Below are 16,487 nucleotides of genomic sequence, written 5' to 3' on the forward strand. Positions count from 1 at the left end.
AGTGGCCTCTTCCTAGAATACTTTTTTCCCTGGTCCTTGGCTCCCCACATTGCAGATCCCTTCACTCAAGTCAGGGATCATGTTAAGTGTCATGTTCTTAGGGAGACCTTCCTCATCATTTACTTTATTCAGACCTCCCTCATCCTCAGCACACAGTATTCTCCCAGTTCATTTTTCCTTTCCTCTATAGTACTTGGCATGTTGTGGTTATTTATTCATTCATTGCTGTTTTCCTCATGAGACTGTATGCTACGGGAGGGTGAGAACCATGGCTGCTTTCATCCCTACTGTATACTCATCATCTAGAACAGTGCTGAGCCAGTAAAAAAACACTCAATGCATATTTATTAAATGAATTAATTAAGGTTTAGATTTAGTTTGTCCTTAATGTAGGGCCAATAAATGTTAGATGGGGTGAGACTTTTAATAATAACCGATTTCATATTGAAAGTGGAAACCTACAAACTAAAACCTAACTTGGAGTTGTAATAATTCAACTCTAGCCAGTATTTCATCTGTCATCCTTTTATATGGTTTAACATAAATATTTAACAACATTAACTAGCCAACCCTTAACTTCCTTTACTTGTGTAATTCACAGTGAGATTTTGTACCACGATTTTTAAAAATTAAGCATTCCAGAAATTTATGTGGAAAAAGAACAAACACAAGGTTGACCTTAGATACAGGTGTAAAATGGCCATTTGCCTACACACTCTGACTTGAGGGAGGTTATAAAAGCAAAAACAACTAAAAGGTATTCATTAACTCTTGATTGTTGTTCCTGAAATTTCACCATTTTGAATATTGTCTTCTCCTTGGGGTTCTGTTAAAATCATATGTACATGAAAGGGTCATTACATTATCAGAGTTCAACTAGTGCATCACTTTTATCCTAGTAGAACTGGATAGCAATAAAATCATTTTGTTCTTCTAGGAGTAAGAGTGAGCTTTAAGAGAAAACTGATCCCCATATAACTCTATGATAGCATAATTTTATTGTTAAACAGAAATATTTATGTAGGTTTATGCCCATTACTATGCTGTGAGCTCATAAAAGCAAAAAAGGAGTCCATCATTAGGACATCACATCATAGAATTCACAAAATTGTATTGAAAGAATGAATAGGTAAACCAAATATATATTAGCAACTTTTTGTGGCTGCAAATAAAAAATTCTGTACAGCAATTGAAATGATGTTAAAACATGCATAAATATGCTTATGGACTTTGGAGGAAGAAATAAATCCTCGCTGGCCTTTTTTCATTGATAATGCATAGGTGTTTGATACTGGATACCAAGTGTCACACTTGGTGTTTTAATCATTGTAGTACAAATTTGCTTTCCAGTTATTACATTAGGTCCTTTGTGTTCTTCCTTCCTTTCTTTCTTTCTTTCTCTTTCTTTCTTTCTTTCTTTTTCTTTCTTTCTTTTTCTTTCTTTCTTTCTTTCTTTCTTTCTGTCTGTCTTTCTTTCTAATTGAAGTGTAGTTGACGCACAGTGTTACACTCGTTTCAGGTGTGTTTTCTCCTTTCTCATCTAACCATTTTCACCTTCTATGCTTGGCTTATTTTTGTTAAGTGGTGCAAATATTGAGTAACATGTATTGACGTTGGCACACTTTCACAACCCGCCTGTGGCCTTTCTCCTCATTACCTTATCTGACACTCTTTAAACTGTATTTTTACTGTTCTTGCACAACTGATTCTAGTGAAATAGAGAAGCCATCATTTTTAATCCCCTGTCTGCTATTTTTCTCACAGCAGGAGCTGTGGCTACTTCTGGGGTATCATTAGCAAGTTAAATGCTGAATATCACATTTTGGATTGTGGCCTCTTATGAGTCATTTGTCTTTTGAACAAGGTGTGTCCAATGTTGGAAAGAAATCATAGCAAGGTCTACACTGGGGTGCCAACAAGTTTTTCAAAAGGAGTTGCCACACCCAAACCTAAAGCATTTTTTTCAACAGCTAAGATTAAGAGTAATTAACATTTAATATACCCCCACTTATATGTCCATTAAGTTTCCATGAAAATTAACATTTTAGCCATGTGTGTCAGCACTCATTTTAACTTCTTTATCTTTCAAAGATTTGTTTTTATTAGAATGGTCTTTTCTCAGCAGAGATCTTTGTTTTAGATTGACTGCTTTTCTATAAAGAGTAATCCTGCTCTGTGGAGGCTGATGGTCTAGATGAACTGATGTCAACATTGTGGGCTCTTTACAGGCCTCCATTGTTTATTATGCAGAGGAGGCTCATTTGGGTAGTGAGGAAAAAAAGCTTAATTCTATGACCTTGTACAGATCATTGCTTTCAGTGCTAAAATCTCCTCCTAAGTAAGTATATGTCCTCCTAAGAGTACTTTTTTGTTGATAGTCTATTTCAGTAGGAGGGGGAAATTCCTTGGTAGACCTGTTTTCTAAGACTTTACAATATAAAAAGAATTAAAATGTATTTTTTTGTCATTTGTTAACCTTTTCTGTTTGTGTAAAAGTAGCCATATTTTTTTACTATTATGTAGTTTTCTGTGACTATTTTTTGTGCACAACTTGGGATTTAACATCCTTCTGTGTATTTGAGAAAACCCTATCTAATGTATATAAAGTTAAGCGGAGTTGTAGTATTTATTAATGTTTTTGTATGAAGAGAATTGTCCTAAGTCAAAAAGATAAGTCCTGTCATAAGTGCATACCCACACATTTGATGGGAAGCCTGTGAGGAAAGAGGGGATGATAGAAATTATTGTCCTTTCTTGCACATAAGCAACCGTATTCCCTCATTTGAGAGACTTTGCATGCATACTCTAAACCGCTGCAAAATCCTTCATCATTCTGGCTGCTTACTTCAAAATCCAGTCTAGTTGATCAATCTTATGATTCCTGGAACTGACACATTTTTCAAGATTCTTAACCCCAAGGGGAAAAAAGTGTCCCCATTTTTTTTTTGCTCTTGATTCTTTAATTTCATTAATAGAGCCTAAGATTGCTTTAGCTATTTTAGCTATTTTTTTATTATGTTATGTTAATCACCATACATTACATCATAGCTCTTTGAAATAAATCATAAAGATGGCTTTAGGTATCATACAGTACAAATCATCTTGCACCTTGCCTGTTCTCCCTATGTTAGGTTTTTGAAATGTACGCAAGCTCCTGTGTGCGGTCTGGCTTATGCATCTTACTGGCTGTGCTGTTCTGCTGTGCTTGAATGGACTGTTGCCTGTTTGTCCCTTCCTTTCTTGGTGGACTCTTGGATGATTTCCACTCGTTTGTTCTTCCGCACAGTATTTCTGTGACCCCTACAGTGTAGTGGTTAACAGACTCAGAACTAGATTGCTTGTGTTTTTGGGTCCACCGAGTTATGTGACTTGGCAAGTTATGAACTGCTGTGCCTCAGTTTACTCATCTGTAAAATGCAGTACATTTTCTATGGGGCACGTATGTTATGAGCATAATAGGGTAAAAGCACAGGAAGGACTCGCAACAGTGCCTGATGCATAGGAAGCATGGTGCAAGTGTTAGCTGTTACATGTATTAACACAGTCCTTCTACATGCCTCCTGAAGTGTTTAAGTGTGACACTTTCTCTTGGGTAGATACCTAGAAGGGCAATTTCTGGGCCATAGCAATGGAATATCTTCAATTTTACTAAAAAATTGTTAAATATTTCTCTAAAAACATTGTACCAACTTATACCTGTGGTGCATAAATTCCTTTTTACTCTCTACTTCAAGTCTGTTGTCAGACTTCTAATTTTTTTCAGTCTGACACGTGACAGAGTAGCTCTCTGTTATTTTAGTTTGCATTCCCTGATAAAGAGTAAAGTTGAAAATCTTTTCTAATTGGCCTTTCTGGGAATTGCCATTAATTTTCTTTGCTTAAAACAAAATATATAATACTGTATTCAAGCATATGAAATTAAAATATAAGGAAACCCACTTTTTACCTCTAGGAGGAAGGGGTGGAAGAATAGGACTTAGCTGCATCTGTAACATTTTCTTTATTTTTTTTTCACACTGATCCGGATTTTATTTAAACATTAGTGAACAATAATGCAGAAACATTGATATGTAAATTTCTAAGATGCTGCATCTTAAATTTAGTTAGCTGAAGACCACATTTAGCTATAAGCATGAGTTTAGTCCTCCACGGAGAAACAAGATACTAAACTGTAAAAAAAAAACTTCCTACTGTTTGAAAATCTCAGTTTATTAAGTAGATCGTAAAAATGCATAGGTCTTTAATAAGAGAATTGGCTGTCCAAGAGTACTCGCCTTCCACAGTATTCCTTTTTACTTCATATGCGAGTTATTGCTTCTGCTGTAGGATTGAACTCTTACAGCACTAAAAGGCAACTGTTTAGGGAAGAGGCAGAAAAAGGAAAAGGGAATGTATGAAAGGCAGTATTTCCTTTAGGTACAAAAAGCATAATAGTGTTTTAGGAAGACAAGATAAAACTTACTCAAGGCTAGCTTGGTTCTCACTGAATAAAAACAATGGGCTATATACTGAGCTCCTCTGTGTCAGTCTAATAACCAATGCCTTGGTCGCCCTATTGATAATCTCTCGGGTAGTCATCTTGGTACTCTCTGTGATATTCATCTGGATGTTCTGCCTGATAATCACTATCACTAATTTCAGACCCATTTGCTCCTTTTCCTTGGCTTCCCTTGTGAATGAGAGGTTCTGTGGGAGCGGCGCAGTATTTGGGATCATATCCTTGCCCCCCAAAGCCCAAACACACTCATTCCTTTCTGGGAAGCAACTTTGTTGGTTCCCATCTGTAGAGAAATTGTTGAATTGTCTGCTGGTTGTAAGGTTAGCTTCCGATCATAGATATCTCTTCTGGAACCTGGTGCTAACATCTCCGCCTGGCTGGTTCCTTTGTTGGTGTCCAGATGCAGACTAATTGTGGTCTGCTCTAAAGATTTGTCAGTTTGCATTTGGGGATCATAAAGCTGCCTCCTGGTCCCATACTGTCCTACCTGCCTGGCTGGCGCATTTGTTGCAAACCAATTACACATTGGCCAGCTTTTAATTTTCCTTCATCAAAACGTTCTTGTTTGTTTTTCGGCATACTTAACCCCAATGTCGTATGGAATCCTTTTGTTTTAGCCAGACCTGCCAGAGCGAACAGTGTAGTCTGAACCTGGGTCGTGTTTCCATTCTCAAAAAGATCATTTGCTTCAAATATGTCCTATGGCTTCATGCCATAAGCCTGAATAGCATTAATAAAGTTGCCAATATTCTCCAACTGAGGCCAGTTTAATGAGAACTCATTAACCTTCCCTGAGCCCTGGCTGTAGCTTATGAGCTTGCAGAAGATGATGCCATCTTTGAAGCCCAGCAGAAAGTTGATGCCAATGCGCATGCTTGTCACCTCTTCTGTCTAATTTTGAAGATCTTCCCCTGCCTGATGATCATACTTGGAAGCGATCTTGTTCTTGACCTCCGCTGAGAGTCTGTAATAAAGGCCCTTGTTAAAGAGGGTTATAGTGGTTCAGATGGTGGGAAGAGGCTGCACTCAGGTCTGGGGGTTTCTCTAACTCGGCTTCCCCACTCTTGGCCCTGAGGAGTGGCCGTACCGCAAAATGCCCGGAGCTCACTCCCCTGGGCAGCACAGGGGATGCTCTGACCTGTAATATTTTATTTCTTTAAACACCAAAAATTTGAAGAAAATTGGAAAAATGTTTATTATATCTGGGTGATGAGGAGCTGGTGATAATTTATATTTTGGTCATTTTCATAATGTTTTCAATATTTCATAATTAAAAGAAATCAATTTGGGTTTCATTATCAAGCCAGGGAATCGTGTTTGGAATTCAGCAATTAAAAAGTGATAGCAATATTTTAAATATCATTGATTAAGAAAATTATGTATGTGTTACTAAAAGAAAACCAAATACTTTCAGTAACATTTTAATGTTAAAAGTGTAAATAGTAGAATTAAAATAATGATAGCATTCCATTTATTTTAAAAGTATAGAAAATAGGGGAGCCTAGGTGGCTCAGCCTGTTAAGCATCTGCCTTTGGCTCAGGTTATGATCCCTGGGTGCAGGGATTGAGCCCTGCGTCAGGCTCCCTGCTCAGCGGAGAACCTGCTTTCTCCCTCTCCCTCTGTCCCTCCTCCTGCTTGTGCTCTCTCTCTCTCTCTCTCTCTCAAGTAAAAAAATATTTAATAAAAAATATTTTGAAAAAGATATGGAAAGTATATTTGGAGAAAAAATTCTCCAGCTTCCTGACAATAGAGGATGATTGTGGCATGATAAAATAATAAAATACCCTACAGAATATTGTATTTTAAATGTTTTACTGAATATGTTACCAAAATTAATGATGTCCATAAAATTTTACTTAGAGGGCGCCTGGGTGGCTCAGTTGTTAAGCGTCTGCCTTCGGCTCAGGTCATGATCCCAGGGTCCTGGGATCAAGTCCCACATCGGGCTCCCTGCTCCGCGGGAAGCCTGCTTCTCCCTCTCCCACTCCCCCTGCTTGTGTTCCTGCTCTCACTGTCTCTCTCTGTCAAATAAATAAATAAAGTCTTTAAAAAAATTTTTTTACTTAGATATTGTATGAAAGTACCATTTTTCTTAATCTTAGAGTGATTTCTGTTGTTTTTCTTTTTTTTAAGATTTTATTTATTTGACAGAGCACAAGCAGGGGGAGCGGCAGGCAGAGGGAGAGGGAGAAGCAGGCTCCCCGCTGAGCAGAGAGCCCAATGCTGGGCCTATCCCAGGACCCCGGGATCATGACCTAAGCCAAAGGCAGATGCTCAACTGACTGAGCCACCCAGGAGCCCCAGAATGATTTCTGTTTTAGATATCATTAAAATAGGTTAAATGTGATGTTATTGTCAATGTAAGGAGGCAAATGACATAAACCCATCTGCTATCATTGTTTATCTATGTATATATATATTTAATTTGGCATGCAGTGCTATCTTTGTAATAATTACTTAATTTAATTAATGTGGAAACTTTGATTTTTAACATGGGCAAATGACATATATGATTACATCACCTTGAGAGTTTTTTTTATCTATGTTGAAAAGTTATGAGTTCAGAGCAAAAAATGCAACTTAAATTTTACCCATTAGGATTTAAAGGCTAAAGGGTCAATTTTCCTGGACAGTGTTGACTAGAACTCTAAATGAGTTTTTGAGGAAAGTATCAGGTAATCTTTTGTGGCCTTAAAAAATCATTATAGATGTGTTCAATTCCTGTGCTTTGAAAGTTCCCACTATTCTCAATACTACAAGACTACATGTGAACATGAAATCACCTATCCTTCTTCATATTTTTCAACATGTTTCCCATAGTGAATTTTTATTATTTTAAGAAGATATTCTGATTTGATTATACTAGTACTCTGAATCAGATTTTCCATCACAGATTATAATAGCTTATGAAACGCTTCGGTGTTATGAGGATAGAATCATATATAATAAAACTATCAATCTCTTAATTTTCAAGATCCCAAAGTAACAAAGTCTAATAACATTCAGACCTGGAAATTTGAAAATTAGGTAAATTGTGGATATAGTAGTCAGGTATTTATAAATGTATTAGGGCGCCTGGGTGGCTCAATCTGTTAAGTGTCTAACTCTTGGTTTTGGCTCAAGTCATGATCTCATGGGTTATGAGAGAGCCTCCACACTCAATGGGGCGTTTGCTTGAAGATTCTCTCCCTGTGCCCCTCCCCCACCACTGTCTTAAATAAATAAATAAATAAATAAATCTTTACAAAAATTTTAAAAATTAAAAAAAGGAAAAACAGCTATATTGAACATTTTTGGAAAATGGAGTATACACATTTAAAGTGTATAATTTGTTAAGTTTTGATATATATGTATATACATATGTGTATATATATATATACATATATATATATAAAATCATCAATACAGTCAAGATTGTGAATACAGTCAAGATTGTGACATACCCATCACCCCCCAAAATTTCCTCTGACCTCTTGGTAATCCTTCACCCCACTCTCTCATTTCCAGCCAACCACTGATCTATTTCCTGTCACAAAAGATGAGTTTGTATTTTCTAGACTTTTACATATATTTTTTTGTGTGTTAACACTATTCATTAATACTGCACAGGTAAGGGGCACCTGGGTGGCTCAGTTGGTTAAGCGTCTGCCTTTGGCTCAGGTCATGATCTAAGGGTCCTGGGATTGAGCCCTGCATTTGCTCAGCAGGGAGCCTGTTTCTCCCTCTCCCTCTGCTGCTCCCCCTGCTTGTGCTCTCTCTCTCTCTCTCTCTCGCAAATAAATAAATAAAATCTTTAAAGAAAAAAATACTGCACAGGTAAATTTCAAACCAGGATATAAAAGTATTAGATACTTTTATAAATAATTTTTACATACTCATTAATTCCTTAAGAAATGTCTAAAATACAGCTTATTTCTAACTATAATTTTCAGTCAAAACTTATCCAGTTGATTTTGGCTTTTGGCTAAGGTGGATAAGAAAGCAGATAAGTTGCAAGAGGACGTGTATATTAGTTACCTATTGCTGCATAACAAATTATACCAAAACTTAGCAGTTTAAATGACGGACATTTAATTCTGAAGGTCAGAAATCCAGGAGTAGCTTTGTTGGGTGATTTTGGCCCAGGCTGTTTCATGATGTTGCTGTCACACTATTGGTGAGGGCTGCAGTTATCCAAATGCTTGACTTCACTAGAAATTCTCTTCCCAAGATGGCTTACTCATCTGCTCATTGGCCAAAGGCCAAATTCCTCACTGCCTACTCCTGCAGTTAGAAGGCATCAGACCCTTATATTCTGGCCTTTTTATAGGATTGTTCAACATAATATTGGGCTTCCTACAGAGAGAATGTTACAAGAGAGAGAATGAGCATGACCAAAATGAAAGCTGAATTATGTTGGAAGTCATATACCATCTCTTCTCCCATATTCTACTGGTCACTCAGAACAACCCTGGTTCACTATAGGAGGGGACTACACACTTGATTCACTGTAGGAACTGGATGTCATTGAGGCCATCTTGAAGGCTAGGTACCACAATATGTTTAGGCTATTTAAAATCAAACTGTTCAACAAATTTTAAGACTGATGTAATCAGTCCATAAACCCACATTAGCCATTTCCGTTTGCCTATAATTTATGGGCTGATTACCATAACAGTCTTACAATTTATATAAATTAATATAATTATATTAAAATAATTTTAAAAGCACATATTTAGTTAACACTTTATTACCAGCCTTTGAAAGTAACAATACTGCATTTCTTTTAAATGTCCTCTGTGTTGGGGTGCCTGGCTGACTCAGTCGGTAAAGCATGTGCCTCTTGATCTTGGGGTGGTGGGTTTGAGCTCCATGTTGGGGGTAAAGATTACTTAAAAATAAAATCTTTGATAAATAAATATTCTCTATATTTTAAGAACTTTTTGTTAAATCTGGTAGATGATATCTACCTCTGTTTTTTTAGTATAAAAGTGTGAGAGTTTCAGAACAAAAGAGAACCATCTGTATCAGTTAAATTTTCAGCATGTTATAAAAGAATCTAAATCCATTATATATAGTTTTATTCTCAAGAATTAATAATAAGGGGTGCCTGGGTGGCTCGGTTGGTTAGGCATCCGACCCTTGATTTCGACTCAGAACATGATCTCAGGGATCGAGCCCCAGTTGGGCTCAGCACTGGGCATGGAGCCTGCTTAATATTCTATCTCTCCCTCTGCCCCGCCCCTTTGCTCATGTGCATGCATGTGGTCTCTAAAAAAAAAAGAAAGAATAAGCATTAAATTAAGAAAGATTTGCTAATTCAATATTTATTTTTCACAAGTTCTACTGTAACAAAAAGTTGTTCATATGAAGATTGTGATTGTGTTATTCACACTTTTCAATGCATTTCCAATATTTTAGGTGTAGATACGTTTTAAAAATTCTTCACCAGTGTTGCTTTGAAAACTGGTATGGGGAGACATAAAGAGAAGGATCTGAATGTAAAAATAAATCCCACTTAGAAATTCAGCATACTTTTAAAAGATTATCTAAAGCTAGATTATAGCTTATACTTAAACTCTAATAAAGACTCAAAATATTAATAGATATTCTCCTATATTACCAGTGATACCAAAATAAGCCCCCAGTGCAAACAATGAAAACTAAATTGAGCACAGCATCAAAAATCTGGCAGTAAAATCACTTTGCCCCACCCTGTAGCACATGCTGTTCTCAAGGAAGAAGCAGTACGTTCTAAAGCTTAAGGTTTGGCAAAGGTTCTCATCATTCTCAGACCTCCTTCAAAATCCCAGATCTGTATTCAATTTCATTATTCTTTTCATACTCCTGCCTGCCCCATCTGCTCTTGCTGATCACTTTATAAAACATCAGGAATACCTGCACAAGTTGATACAATTTTAACTGCACCCCAAACACAGCAGGATATAAAGTGAGTAGGTGAACTAGCTTGCTTTGCTTAGTGAGTTGAAGACTTACTGAGGGTAGTGGGGGGCACTGTATGTTGGCTGGCTGACAAAACTGAGTAGACTAATAAGCTTTGACTGTTCCGTTTCCAAGATAACTCTTTATTTCCCCAATATTTCATGACTTTGTTAAGAGTGCATCAGTCACTGATGGTGCAAGGCACATTGGCTTCTCAGACTCCATCGGGCTCTCTGAGTGTAACTGGCATAGCACGCAGGCATGGGCATAGCATGGGTATCTATTCCCAAGAATGAATGTGGAACCTAATTTATTATTTACCTTGAATTTCTTCAAGATAAATTTTCATTAAATTAGGAATATCGGTACTAAGAAGCAAGGTCTTGTTTCCTAAATTTGGTCCTTTAATCAGAGTGCTTTCATTAGATTAATTTTAAGCATTCATTACATTAATCAATATTTATTGAGTTTCTAATAAAGGCCAAGCAACCATGTTCACAGTGGTGAACAAAAAGGGGCAGGGCTTCTACTCTGGGCACAAATACCTTAACATTTGAGACTGACATAAAGGGGTAAATAAACACACTTCAGGTAGTGGTGAGTGTTATGGTCAAAATCAGTTGGAGTGATATGCTGTCAGAGAAGGCATCACTGTGGAGATGACATGTGAACTGAGAGGAAATGCAAAAATTGAGGCAGGAACATTTGAGGCAGAGAAAATAGCAAGAGTGAAGGAAGGCCCAGAGGCTAGAACAAGCTTGGCATGCTTGAGCAGCAGTAAGGACGGGAAGCTATCACTTAGTGCACAAGACAGGAAGTCTTAGAAAATGGGGTCAAGAGGTGGGCAGGGACTTGGCATAGCATAGCGTGTCTTTAACATTTTAAATTTATTTTCTTTTTTCTCAGTTTAGTAAAATACATAGACCATCTGCCTCTTCGTAACAGAGTAAATTTCAAGTTTAAGGACTAGCTGATGAGAATGTCATTATTTTGGCTACTTAATTTTGAAATAACTTAATTTGCTGATGATGTCTCCAGTTTGGGAGATGTATAAGTAACATGGAGCTTACAGCCAAGATCATGTAAGACATATGTAAGCAAGCAGTTAGGAGTAGCACATCGAGAGGATAGTATCCACACTTTGCCTTAATTGAATACTGCATTTATCTATTAATTTTGTGCACATAGTTGAATTAGAAGTTGTTTTGTCTATAGATTTGTGCCCTTCACTAGAATGAGGTGTGCTAATAGGAGTGCAGATAAGTCCTTGAACCCCAGCTTCTGATATGGTTGACTATCAGATAGTCAAACTAAGTGGATTTACTGTGGTTGAAAATGTAAATTGTTGGACTATATACTTTTTTTTTTAAAAGATTTTATTTGTTTTTGAGAGAGATGAGAGAGAAAGTGAGAGAGAGAATGTGCACATGAGTGGGGGGGGGAAGAGGGAGAGTGAGAAGCAGGCTCCCCGCTCTCCCAGAACCCCCGGGATCATGACCTAAGCCGAAGGCAGACACTTAACCAACTGAGCCACCCAGGTGCCCCAAGGACTATCTACTTTTTAAAACTATCATAAATTAGTTTAAATGCAGTAGATCTGACATTTCTTTCTGAGATATTTCAAAGTCTTAAGGAAAGAAATTTATCTCTTTATGTTTCTTGGACTTACAAATTTCACCCAAAATGATCAAATTTAAAAACAAATAAATCTGATGTTACAGTGAATTACTAGCTGCTACTCAGTGTCTAAGCATTGGGGCTCATTCTTCAGAATTGAGACAAGACAACCACTCAATGTATTTGGTTCTTGACTGCTGTGTTTTTATCTTTATGGTTTCAATATATATGTATTAGAAGTGAAACTAACATAGTAAAATAAATATCCCATGTGAGTGAAAAAATAAGCACTGTGATTTCCCAAGAAAAAAAAAACTAAAATAGAAACTTTGTCATGAACTTCTTGTTACCACACCAGCACAAAACAGTGTTAAAGACTCACTTTAAAGGAGAGGACTGCCAGGGCTAGCTGAAGCGTCCCTTATGGTACAGTCTTGTTGGCAAGCTGACCAACACAAGGTGTACACCATGAAGGCCCAAGAAGCACAGACCTCAAGTTTGGACAAATTATGAAATTTGAGTCTTGCCTTTACAGAATGTTTTCTTTTATATGTATTTGCTTCCAAAAAAGCTACTTCTCATTAAGACTCCCTCCTGTTTTGTTGTTTGTACATGTGTTTTAGAGAGGAAAATGTCTTACCTTAGAGATATAGTATTGAATCCAAAATGCCACTGAGCCAACACAAAGTTTAGCACATTTAATATATATTTTCTATAAATATAAACATTTATAATATAAATTTAAATTTAATTTTGTAAATTAATTTAGTTCAGACAAATGAAAATTAGGCTGTAGAAGGAAAGACAGCGTATAAATATGATTCACTGTCAGTATTGTTACGGAATTCAGGAGATCTGGATCTTATACTCTTACTTGTTATTTGTTAATTTTGTGCCTGTTTGATCAGCTATTAAATGTGCATAATATACTGTTAAGTGTTTGGAATAGTAAAGTGTGGATGTACATATATGTGTATATAATTCACTAGAATTAAATTCATTATGTGAGGTGTCCATGAAGTACTGCAGGCTTAGCACAGTGCCTCACAAAACATCAGCGCTCGATATATTATTAGCTCTCCTTAACAGCCAGGTTTTCCCTTTTTTGTACCCCTGAAAGGTACTTGGACATTTTGCATTCTAGTATCTTAATATTATATTGGGACTGAATTACCTCGAAAATAACTTTTTACCTATGTGTGGTTAGCAATCAGGAAAAGAGAAAGAAGTGGGGTGAGGAGAGAAATATATTTATTTTCCTTTTTTAGGAGATCCCAGATGATGAGAACTTATATGCCTCTCCATTTACTGGCTTTATTCATCTGAACACACAGATATTCCTTCTTTGAGGGCTATTATTTTGTCTCTGAGGCTTTCTTTGGCTTGTGTTTGCTTAGTGAGAGGGTAAGAAACATTTTTCCAACTTGCCTTTCCTTTAGAGAATGTATAGATGGGATGGGGTGCTCATGTAGCTTAACACCATAGGAGAGGGAAGCACAGCTTTAGGGACTTGGTGTGACTTACTAAAGGCCGTAACAATAGTGATGGATGAGGTCAGAGGGTGGCATGCCCTGTCCACCCAGCCCCTGCTGATCTGAATCTGACTTTCCTGGAGATGATTGCCTTTGCCTTTATCCAGTTCCCTCCAGGCCCAGTAGGATCTTAAAAGTAAAGCAGAGAATTCCAGGTGAACACAAGTGCTTGGCAAGTACCCTAAGAAATGTTCTTGTGTAAGTGGGTGCAGCATTACTTTTGCAAGTGCGTCCAGTTCCATTGTCACGTAGGTACATTTATATGCCTTAATCCCTGAAAACACTTCAAAGCATTAATGTGAATTTCAACTTGATTTCCTTCTGTCATGTGTGACTATTTGATGCTGAAGATCCTTTGCAGGCAAAGAGAATGGATAACACATTTGTCTAGAACCAGAACTTAAGAGCCTCCAATGACTTTAATCACCATGCTTGGGCCAACAAGTGGAGGATCTCAGTGATTCACTTTTGTTGGGTCCTCAGTGGTCATTTCATTGCCTTATGTGCTTAACATTTTTTAATTTACCTCCTACTTTTCAAGTTGGTCATAGAAATTTGTTTTTAAAGCCTGGTAAGCCAGCAGGTTCCACAGTTTAATTCCCTTAGTCAGTGTTGAGTCATTACTGTATTCTCACCTTCACAGCAGATGTCATCACTGGGATTTGGGATTTGCTGAAACACTTTCCTCCAAATCAAAAGTTTCACAACTTCATGTAGGTTAGCATTTTCATTGTGTCTGATTTTTAGGATGCTTGAGTAAGTTTAAATGCTGGTAACTGGTTAAAAGTAACTGAACTAAAGGAATTGGGGATGGTATCACAGATTCTTGGAAATCAGTTAGGGTTAAGCTGCTGCCTGTCTTTTTTATGTAAACATAAAGTTCAAGGGTCACACATGACATAGAAAAAAAGTGTTTAGCTTCTGCAAACTTTTTTTTAACTCTTTCTTTAAATAGTTTCCTGATCGTACCCTTTTTGCAAAGTAAATGAAACGGTTGAACTTCCTGGATGCTGGGTTTTAGCAGAAATATATCAGATAGCAAACTTACTGGCAGATGAATCACAGTATTTCTCACCTTCAGTTGAAGATACGCTGCTCTGTCCAAGGTCAGTCCCAAGATGCTGTTTCTGGCCTTGAGTTTACTTAAGGAACAGATCACTCTCCATACCTATCTGAGGCTATGTTCTCTATTCTATCTGGCCCTCAATAGGTAAACCTCCCCTACGTGGCCAAAAGCAACAAAGTTGAGAAAATTTAGCTGCATCTGGAAACCTGTTATTAGTCTGCCTCTTCCCATACCAAAAGCCTACGTTCTTGCCTTTTTCCCAGGGTCTGACTTTGGGTGCTGTTCTCTGCTGGCTGTGACCTCAGCACCTCTCTAACATAAGAATTTGGCTTTCTTCTCTCTGCCTCATTTCATTCTCTTTCTTTGCACCCTAATTTTTACACTGCAGATACTTTTGGTTTTTCTCCTTTCTTTGACTGTACTTTTAGGTTTCTCCAGGTATGGTGTGCTCACCTCCTGCACCTTCCAGACTTTCACTCTCCATTCCTTCCCCTCACCCTGCCACTTCCCCAATCTTAATCTACCTCACTGAGCAGTCTGGTCTCAAGAGTGAGCTTCTTGCATCTTAGCCTGTTGGAGTTTTGGCAAGCTAACCTTGCCCATCATCTAATGGACCTCACCAACCTCTCTGTCTGCCTGGAGAGATGCCATCAGTTCTTTAAAAGAGAGTATGGCTGAGGCGCCTGGGTGGCTCAGTTGGTTAAGCATCAGACTCTTGATTTTAGCTCAGGTCTTGATCTCAGCTTAGGTCTTGATATCAGGGTTGTAAGTTCGAGCCCCACGTTGTGCTCCATGCTGGGTGTGGAGCCTACTTAAAAAAAAAAAAAAAAAAAGGAAGAGAGTATGACTTTGTGTCAATTGATCCCTCTGGTTTCCCTCGGATAGACAATATAAGAAAAACACACATACTTCTTTTATTTACTATTTGAGTAAAGTTATATCACCTGGCCCCTGTTTTAGATGTCACTTCACTAATCGTGTTTAATCTATTAACATGGGGGTGGAGAGTTAATGATAAATAGAATGGAATAAATTTTACTAGCAGAAAGTAATACTTTAGAAATACCTGCTATATATAGGGATGTGTCCATTTAGATGAGTATTTAATAGTTCTCTGAAAGGCTTTGCTTGGTTGCCCAGACTCCTGCACACAGACTACTGCCATTCTTTTCTTTAATCTAAAACCATGCTTCACAGACATTAATGTGAATATGGGTTTGTATACAAAACAGACCAATGCATACCTTGAACTTTATGGGCAAAATCACCTTTGAAAATCCCTTTTGTTTGGCCCTTCAGCTGAATTTTTTTTTAATTTAAATCATTTACCAAGATTTAAAAATCAGGAAATTTCAGCAGAAATACAGATTTTTAGTTCAAAAAAACTTTAAATCTGACAGCACCACTACTTGCAGCAACTATGAGCTGGCTCCAAGGAACAGCTGCCTCTTGACATGGGTATGTGCTTGTTGGTTTGACATAATTCCTGTCCTGCAGGTCTCCCTCACTTATATTAGCTGTTGGGCCTTATAGGCATTTGCATTTGTGATCTTTGTCCTAAAAGGAGAAGAATGGTTGGAACCAAAGAGAATAAGGCATAGATTTTTACATAGCAACATTTTCTTTTGGAAAATTAAAACATACAAAAAAGTTACGAAGAATAAAATAACAGTCTTGTATTACCACCACCCAGAATAAGTTATTGTTAAGTTTTGGGAAATTTGCTTTCAAGGATTTCCCACTATAGAATTTTATTAGGTTGTGCAGGAGTTAATTTCTCCCTCAGCGAGCTTCCCCCATTCTTAACGATTTTGCTACATTTTTCCTCGGGAGATATAATTATTTCAGGTT

The 16,487-nt window shown here is 37.3% G+C and overlaps 1 protein-coding gene and 1 pseudogene across 1 annotated transcript in view; one reads left to right on the forward strand and one right to left on the reverse strand.

Moving 5' to 3' along the window:
• ADGRV1 (adhesion G protein-coupled receptor V1) overlaps positions 1–16,487 on the forward strand; it is a 502,011-nt gene that overhangs the window by 241,335 nt on the left and 244,189 nt on the right. The gene's annotated exons all lie outside the window — the stretch shown is intronic.
• Positions 4,529–5,488, reverse strand: LOC114199980 (calponin-3 pseudogene; annotated as a pseudogene).

The sequence above is a fragment of the Eumetopias jubatus genome, unplaced genomic scaffold (assembly GCF_037043125.1).
Source record: "Eumetopias jubatus isolate StellerSeaLion01/CBP00866 unplaced genomic scaffold, mEumJub1_p1.0 scaffold_5, whole genome shotgun sequence".
NCBI classification, from domain to species: Eukaryota; Metazoa; Chordata; class Mammalia; order Carnivora; family Otariidae; genus Eumetopias; species Eumetopias jubatus.